The sequence below is a fragment of the Herpailurus yagouaroundi genome, unplaced genomic scaffold, assembly GCF_014898765.1.
Source record: "Herpailurus yagouaroundi ecotype Mexico unplaced genomic scaffold, PumYag 166, whole genome shotgun sequence".
NCBI classification, from domain to species: domain Eukaryota; kingdom Metazoa; phylum Chordata; class Mammalia; order Carnivora; family Felidae; genus Herpailurus; species Herpailurus yagouaroundi.
Window position 1 is genome coordinate 2,738,210 of NW_024412407.1, and position 9,244 is coordinate 2,747,453.

Here is a 9,244-nt window from a genome sequence, read left to right on the forward strand (position 1 = left end):
TTCCCGTGTTGAATCTGTTGCCCAGGAAGTTGACGTTGGCAGCGCCCCTTCTAAAGTTCCTCGGTCTAATTCTGGGGTGCCAGGCCGGACGTGGGGTCTCTGCCGTCTGGTTGTGGCCAGGTAGGTACTGCTGAGGGCGGCTCCTGGTCAGCAGCTGGGGTTTGTTTCTGACATGCCTCTGGACAGGCTCTGCTTCCAGGGCACTGGGGCACCTGTGCACACAGTGTGAGGTGGGCACTATCACCCCTGTTGCAGACAGGCTCACATCGCGATCACGCCAGGACGCTCAGGCACGCGAGCTTCGGCGTGGCTTCTCGCCCGGGTTCTCAAAGGCACCCATGCTAAGTGCCTCTTATTTCCTTCTTTTTCCTTACCTCCTCACTCTCCTGCCAACCCACCTTAACTCCGCTGCCCCACCGAGGGCCTCTTTCTGTTTTTCCAGCCGATTCTTTTCCACCCCAAAGTTTGAGGCTTGCCTGTGTGTACGTTTCTGGATGCGTCGGATCTGTTGGGTGCAGAAAGTAGCGGCTCACCGAACCAGTCTTCAGGTACTGGGAATACTGGAGTAAACAAACAGGCACAGACTGTGTTCTCAACAGAGCTTACAGCCTATGAGAAGAGTGAAACCACGCAACTAACAGAGACATCCACAACACACGGTCAAGCAGTGATGATTGCCACGAGTGGAAATTAAGTGAAGGAAGAAGGGTGCTCTCTGAGGCACGCGCGTGTCTCTGCAGGGGTGTTGTTTTCTGGGATTCAGTTCCCACCGTTGGTTCCAGCAAGGTGCTAAGAATGAGACCGCCTTCCAGGGATGAGCCTTGTTTGAGGGGGGCATTCGAGGTGCCCAATGACGCCTTCTCCTCCCACATCATCCCTAGCTTTAACCTTGGTTTTTCTTTCCAGCGGGCCAGGACTTTTCATACCCAAGGATCTTTGCAAATATGATTTTTTCACTTGCAGGTGCCCGTGCCCCATTTAGGGAAAGCCCGCGCTCATCCTTTGTGGCCTGGCTGAAATGCCACCTCCCACGTCCATGCTTTTTCTGGTCCCTCCTGGCAGACTCCATCAAAGTCATTGAACATTAAATGAGAGGGAACATTAGAGCTGGTGGCCAGACAGTTCTCCCTGTCCCCTTACTTAAAAAAAAAAAAATGTTTATTTACTCATTTTGAGAGAGAGAGAGAGAGCACAAATGTGAGTAGGGGAGACACAGAGAGAGGAGAGAGAATCCCAAGCAGCCTCCATATTGTCAGCATGGTGCCCGACATGGGGCTCGACATGGGCTTGATTCCACGAAAGGTGAGATCATGACCTGAGCTGAAATCAAGAGTCGGATGCTTAACTGACTGAGCCACCCAGGCATCCCTCCTTGTCTCCTCACTTTATAGGCCAGCAAATGGAGGCCTGGATGGTTCTGTGCTCTGCCCTGGTTCACAGCCCCACACATCCACAGCACCATTCCAGAATCTGCATTATAGTTGGTGCTTTACTTTCCTGGTGTCCTGGTAGTTGCACACACGTGTGTCACCTCACCCCACTCCCTCTCAGCCCCGTGTTTCAGGGTCCCCAGTCTGCGTCACAGTTGGGACTCAATACACGTTTGCTGCAAGAATGCATGGCTTAGTCTAGTCCACCTTCGCTGGGGAGAAGGGGCTTGGGGTATACACAGGTGCCCTGATGACTTGGTTTGTGAGTAATGAAACATACTTGTGTTAATAAATTTGAGTTTTATAGACATCCATGTATATGAAGTTTATATAGCTTATCAAGCAATCTGGAACCCTTTGGATCTGGACACTTGCTAAACTGGATGGTCAGATGACAGGCATAAGCCAGCCTGTCTCAGGCAAACGGTCCCCCTGCTAGCATACCAGTCGAGTGTCATAAGCGTGGCTTCCCATCCTGGCTACATCTAATGGCTACTTGTGGCCCTCGTGCAAGATCTTGCCCTTGCAAGATAGGATCGACACAAGCTGGCCATCACTGAGCCTTTCCTATGACAGGCACTGTTCTCGACCCCAACTCTCCTGAGCACTTTACGTCCGGCAACTCAGTTAATTCTTCCAACAATCTGATATAGGTGTTATTGCTACAAGATGCAATGATCATAATGCACATCTTACTAATGAGAATACTGAGGCTCAGAGGAGTGAAAGAAACCATCCAATGTCACCTAGTTAAGAAATGGCAGCGTTGGGAACCGAACGCCAGCCCAGCTGCAGAGCCCATGCTTCCAGACAGGACACTTCGTTACTGACAAGATTCTCATTGTAGAGGAATAAATGAAAAAGGATCAGGGAAGAACTACAGTTTGCCTGGAATATAGTTTGCAGCCAGCAGATGTTGGTTGTTACAATATTATTGCCCGTGCAGGGGACTTCTATGCCGGCTCTGCACTGGTTCACGACCCATCAGTCCACCGCAGGACTGTGCCCAAGGACCTGGCTGAGAGGGGTTAAGTGCAGGACAGGGGGCACTGGGTCTTCGCATTGAAACACATTCCCATGTGGTCACGAACTGCTGATTTCTAAGCAGGAGAGGGAACGCGTTGGAGCCTGGATTTTGTGCACACACACTGCCCTCTGCCAGCAGCCCCAGGTGCTGCACCTTCCTTTTCCGCGGCTCCAGAGGAGACTTCCCTTTAGTGCAGAGGGTGTGGAATGATCTGGAACAAGGCTCTGTGCCCGCCACAGGGTGCCAGCTGGAGGAGATGCTGTTTCACTCCCTGGCGCGCCCAGGCTGGCCCCAGCCTCCATGTTGCCCAGACCCTGGCTCCTGCCCCCTCCCTCTCCTCTCTGACCTCTCACTCACCTAGGGTGAGGGGCGCTGGCTGCGAAGCCTGAACCTCCTCATCTCTACTCAGAGATCTTGGGGCTTCCAGCCAGCTCTTCCTCAATGAGTGCCTGAGAATCGTGGTGCTGATCTGGAGGTCCTGGGGGGTGAAACCCGCATCCCTCAGCAATACGCTCCCCCAGCCCCATCTGCACTGTGTGCAAATCCCTGCCTTGATGCAGGGCGGCCCCCTCTGAGATCTCTCTCTTTCTCTATCTCTCTGTCTCTGTCTCTCTCAGTAGATGATACAGGCATGGAGGTGCTGGCAAGGCACAGCCAAGGGGTAACAGAGGAAGGAAGAGATCAGAGCTGAACACAGACATTCTGGGAAGGCTTCCTGGAGGAGGTGGAAAGGGCATCTTAAAGACCTTTTATGTCACATTTGGCAGCTGCTCTGAGATTTCCAGCTGCCCTTTGCTAGCTGTGTCCAATCTTTCTTCCAGGGCCTCCACCACTTCTATCACCTTCAGGGTGACAACTGCTTGTAGGACAATCGCTTTATTTGGCAAGTGCTACCAGAACCACCAGAGACAGTGAGAGTCTCTTCTCTCCTGTGAACCACTTTCCATGGCCTCGCGCATCGCTGCCCTCTGGTAAACGTCCACACCGCACCCCTGTGTAGATGTGGTCCCTCTTAGAGGCTTGTTGCTTGAATCTTTCCTTCTTGCTTCCAATCCATCCATCCATCCATCCATCCGTCCATCCATCTTCCCCAGGAGGACTCTCAGGGGGTCCAAACACTCCAGATGCAGCACCAAGTTCCAGATTAAAGCTGCTCCCAACAAGTGACCTGAACCATAGCACAGTGGACCCAGGCTAGAGGGGACCTGTGTGCAGGAAGTCGCCCTGTGTGGAAGGGCACAGTCTGCAGTTGGCCAGTTGAGTATTTCTTTTGCCACTTATAAAACTGTGACTTGGGCAACCCCGTCTGCCTGCTCCTTTGTTTTCTCATTTGTCAAGTGGGAAAAATAAGAGCATTTACCTACAGGACGGGTGTGAGGATGAAATGCATCAAAATGCACCCAGCAAGCCCTCAACAAGCGAGCACTCGGTGTCTACACCTGAGCACAGCTCTTTCACTGTGTGGATCCCAATCCCTGCTGGATTCCCTGCTGGATTCCAATCCCAGGCCAGCAGCTCTTCCCCGTCTTATTTCCTTCAGCCCTTCCAGCTCACATCGGTTTCTAGAAGGTTCTCTCCCACAGCCGCTGGTCCTTCTCAGCCCTCTCCTTGGCTCTCAGTTATGACATGTGGCCCCCACCCTTGTTCCATGCTGCCCAGCTGTTCCTCTGCCCTAGTGGGAACCAGTGCGCCCCCGTCTCTTGTGCTCACTGGCTCCCACTTCCAGACCGTTCCTGTCCTGGTGTGCGGCCCCGTCCCCCACTGTCCGATCTGCAGTCTCTTTTCACAACCAGCCTCCTGAACCCACAGCTGTGTGTTGCACCTATAAGCTTGGCCATAAAGTCTCACGTGCCTCAGTGGGAGCCCACAATACTGAGGAGAGGGGGACTTGGGGTCCCCAGTCCTCTTGTTCTGGAAGGGAGGGTTGACAGAATCTTATAAAGATGCTTCATTCAGGTCTCAGCTCTGAATGGAGCTCTGACCCCAGCCTCAGGTGCCAACGTGGGGCATCACCGAAGCCCCACTTGCCTGAGGTTCTAGGTCCATGCCAGGCTGGCGTTCCAGACAGTGGTACTTAGGACCTCCCAGCACAGTAGCCTGCAGGCAACTGTCCCCTTCCACCGGGGCTGGGGCTGGATGGAAATGCCTTTCTTGGAACAGCTCAGTTCAAGCCTCTGCCTCCAGGGACTCTTCCTGTACCCTCTCTATATGCCTTAGCCCCTCCCCCCGGGACCAACCCATTCCCTCCGCCCCCACTGACCCAGTCTTTTCCAGCTTCCTTTTCCTAAAACAACGGCTTCTTATTTCTTGTATTTCTTTCCAGATGTCCCGTTTTTATATTTTTTCCTCCCACTTCCTACCTTGCCTATGGTCACCCCAGACCCCTTAGTGCTTCGGTCCTGCCTGGATGCCTCTTCCTTTCTCCGGTCCCCTTCCCAACGCCCTTCCCCAGGACCCCCCAGGCTCAGGTATGATTAGGGCACAGGGAAGGGGGGGCCATTCCCCTCACACCTGAAGCAGGTGCCCGTCCCCCCCCAGGCCCAGCTCACCACTCACTCCTGTTTCTCCCTAGGAACCGGATGGGGGTGGGGAGGGGTTTCCCCTCCTATTTGGGCAGGGCTGCACCATGCTCCGATGGGAGATAGAGAGCATGTCATTAGTGAAGAGTGGCTTAATTACAGCCCACTGCACAGCCCAGCCTGTTTGCTTTGGAAATGGGCAAAGGAAGAGGCAGATCAAGCACCCAAGTTCACAGTCACGATGGAAAGATTAAGACATTTCATTTCCTCCAGCCTCTCCATTGTCTTTCAAAAAAAGAATCGAGCAATAAAGGGGACCAGGAAATACCTTGCAAACTTCTTCCAGAAGCGGCTGGGGTGGAGGGGTCTGAGGTAAGGAGACAGATGAAGTAATACAGGAATGGGGGCCCAGTGGTATTTTCAAACAAGCAAATGGAAGAAAATGTGTCCTCTTCCAGAGCAAGACTGTGCTTGTCTGCACATACCTCTGTGCACTTGAGCTGAGAGGAAAGTGCCCTGTGATGACTAGGTGGGTGGTGGGGTGGAGCTGTAGAGAGTTTAGAGAGCTTTTCTGTTTAAAAAGGGGGGGGGGCGGATAAAGAGCTACCGAGTTCTTGATCGACACTAAAGGACTGGGGGTCTGTCCAGCCATTAAAGGCTTAGGAGCCAGGGAGTAGGAAGAGAGAGAAGGAAACAAGAATGGAGGAGTTTAGTGAGACACAGTCCGGGATATGCTGAAGGCAAAAGGGTACTCAGTCTGCGAAAATCAAAAACCAGACTGCAGAACCAGTCAGAGGGAAGGAGGGCAGGACAGAGTTCTCTGTGGATAGAGCCCAGAGTGGACAGGGGTGGGAACTGGGAGACCACCGCCCTCTCCCAGGGGCTCAGTGAGAAAGAGACCCAGGGGACTGGATGACAGAGCCCAGCCAGCCCTGGAGAAGCAGGGGGGAACTCACAGGGAAGCCAGGACTCTCTGGCGACCCTCCTGTTGGGAGGAGGGAGACTTCTGGCCAGAGGCTCCAACTCACCGTACGTCATGAGCCCATCCTTGGGACTCAGGCAAGCCACCCAAGGCTGCCCTGAGGGCCACGAGGGTTGTGCCCAGCACCGGGACCTGGTGAGGGGGCGAGTGGGGCTGAAATCCAGTGGTGCACCCAGGGGACGGGACTGCCCTGCCGCTTATCTCCTGAGGAGGGAAGGAGGAGTCGCGCCCCTCCTGAGCTGGACTATGCCAGCAAGAAGGAAAGAGATGCTGGTGCGGAGGAGGGGACGTGGGGAAGGCCCTCGACTCAGAGAAGCGTGTTTGTGGAGAGATACCGAGGCGTGTCTGTAGAAAGTTCTATGAGAACTAGCAGGGAGAAGTTGCAAGTCACTAAACATCCTCTGTTAAGTTGTAGTCAGTAGAGGCGTCCTGTACAGCGTCTTCTATGCTAACGTGGCACCAAGAAATGGCAGTGGGGACCATGGTGATGACCTATCTGGGATTTCGCTCAGCACAGCACCTTCTAATGGGGCAAGCATTTAAGTGAGTGAGTGTGGAATAGAGTTAAATTGATGTCATCTAGCTACCCGTCTTCTCAATAATCTGGGGTGGGGGGAATTCATGCTAACACTTGGGTCGGGGGCTGTTGGGGGGATTAGCAGAGAGAGAGAGAGAGAGAGAGAGAGGGAGGGAGACCAGAGAATTGCTTGGGTATTGACATTTTACAGACTGGGGGAGATGCAACTTTAGTGACCCCTACAAACTGCTGGAGAATTTGCTAGTCTGTACAGTGCGATATGGAGGGTGCTAGAGTGATCAACCGTCCGGGTGTTTCAGAACTGCCCAGGGGGCAGCACTGAATGATGCATGTTTTGGAAAACCCCTCCGTCCCAGGCAAACCGGGATCGTTGGTCACCCTACAAAATGGTCTTCAGCTACTTCTCCCAGCCGTCCTGCCTGGGGTGCTCTCCCTCATATCCCGTGCCCCTTCTTCCTAACGCAGAACTTTCTGTCTCACTCCCTCCACATCGTCTGCCCCTCTGCCTCTCATCCTGCATCTGGAGCCCCAGATTGCCGCGGTGGGCTGGGCCCCACCTCGCAGGTGCATGTTCTATCTGCTGTCAGATGGGATCCTCCAGGATGCAGAGCATTTCATGGCAGGGAGGGGAAGGGTGCCGGGAGGGGGTGTGGTGAGGATGGCAGAAAAGCACATGAACTCTATTGTTGGGGCTAGCTAAATTTGGACAAGGATGGAAAAACAGCCTCCTTTCAAACTGGTTCAGACAGGTCAGGAGTCTTAGGTTTCTGCACTGAGCTCACTTTTATTTTTATTTTTTTTTAAATTTTTTTTTCCAACGTTTATTTATTTTTGGGACAGAGAGAGACAGAGCATGAACGGGCGAGGGGCAGAGAGAGAGGGAGACACAGAATCGGAAACAGGCTCCAGGCTCCGAGCCATCAGCCCAGAGCCTGACGCGGGGCTCGAACTCACGGACCGCGAGATCGTGACCTGGCTGAAGTCGGACGCTTAACCGACTGCGCCACCCAGGCGCCCCTGAGCTCACTTTTAAAGGGAAATCAGGGAATTCAGTTTCAAGGGCTTTTGCCATTTCTAAGGCGCTGTGGTGTGTCCCCAAGTCTTGCAGCCCCAAGGTTCGGTCAAGGACCCTTCAGGTTTCTTCTTCCCTCCATTAATGGCCTTTAACTACAGAGCACTGCTTCCCTAGACTGTGCTGAGGGGAAGTCCAGAGGCCAATGGACTAGAGGAAAATGGCCTTCAATATCCATTCTCAAGCCAGGCAGACGGGACTTTGGTTGGGTCCATTTGAGATTATTCGAGGCCCTGCCTTTGATTTACCTCCAGTGTGGTGTGCCCTGCAGAGCGGGCCTCTTACCCTCCGGAAGTATCCTTAACTCAAGATGGCAGGAGCTGGTGGTGTCTACAGGCTCAGCTCCCTGGGGGCTCCCCGGGGTACCTGTCTCCCGGCAGTCCTCATGCAACACAGAGACTGCTCATTAAGCTAAAGCGTGACGTCTCTTCCCGTCTTTACCCTCGCACGATGCCGCACTGTCCGCAGGGAGAGGGCAGGTGTCCCGGCCGCTCCACCGTCTTTCCCTTTTGTCCCCTTTGCCCCTGTGCAGCCTGGCCCACCTCTCACTTCCCGACCCCCACCTCAGAAAGCCCCATGTGTATTTTTTATTATTTATTTATTTTGAGAGAGAGAGAGAGAGAGAGAGAAAGTGGGGGAAGAGGCAGAGAGGGAGAGAGAGAGAATCCCAAGCAGGCGCCTTGCTGTTAGCTCGGAGCCCAACGCGGGGCTCAGACTCACAAACCGCGAGATCATGACCTGAGCCGAAGTCAGGTGCCTAATCGACTGAGCCCCCCCCCCCCCCCCGGGAGCCCCAAGCCCCACGTATTTTCTTCTGATTTTTTTTTTAATCGGAATTTCAGTAACTGCTTGTCGGAGTCACACGTAATCCAGTGCAGGCATGTGGCGTTAAAACTGCAAAAGCAACAACCAGACAAGTTTCACACGCTTGTGTTTTGTCTCCTCCACTTCAGTTTCCGTTTTCTAGAGAAGAAGGAGAGTGTCTTAGACGTTTCTCTCTCACTGTCCCGCGGAGAGCGGTACACACAGTAGGAACTCAATTTTCCGGCTATTGAATGAACTGATCTCTTCAGACTTTGGCATGCTCAGTAGCCCAGTGAACTCAAAGACTGGGGTGGGGAGCGTGGTGGCTGATTAGAAGGTGGCCATCACAGCAAAGATCGGGACTGCCAGAGATCCCACAATGTGGGTCGGAGACAATTCCCTGCAATTACGTCCCCTAGAATTCGCTGGGAGGGGCACCTGTGCGTGGCAGCGATGATGACACCTGTCCGGAAAGTCCCCTCTGCCTCCTCCTCTTCCTTCTGCGTCACCACCCCCAGCCTGTGGCCGTCATCACCGCCATCACTATCACTGCCCAGCCCCCAGCACAGAAAGCCCTGCGTCTTTGCTGCTAGCTGACATCTTATCCCATTACGTGCTGGTTGGGAACTCGGCCTTGAGACCAGACGCATTCGAATTCCAGTGCCAGCTCTGACTGCCTAGCCCAGTGCCCTCAGGCAAATTCTTTATCATCTCTAAGCCTCCGGTTCTCACCTGTCAAGAAAAGTGTGGAAGGTCAGGGTTAAAGTAGAAATGCTGGTGGTCCTGAGCACAATGCTGGGCACATGCGGTGTGAACGATTGATGCAAACTCTTTTTGTCTGCTCTGTCACTATTACTACGGTGGGTGGGTTC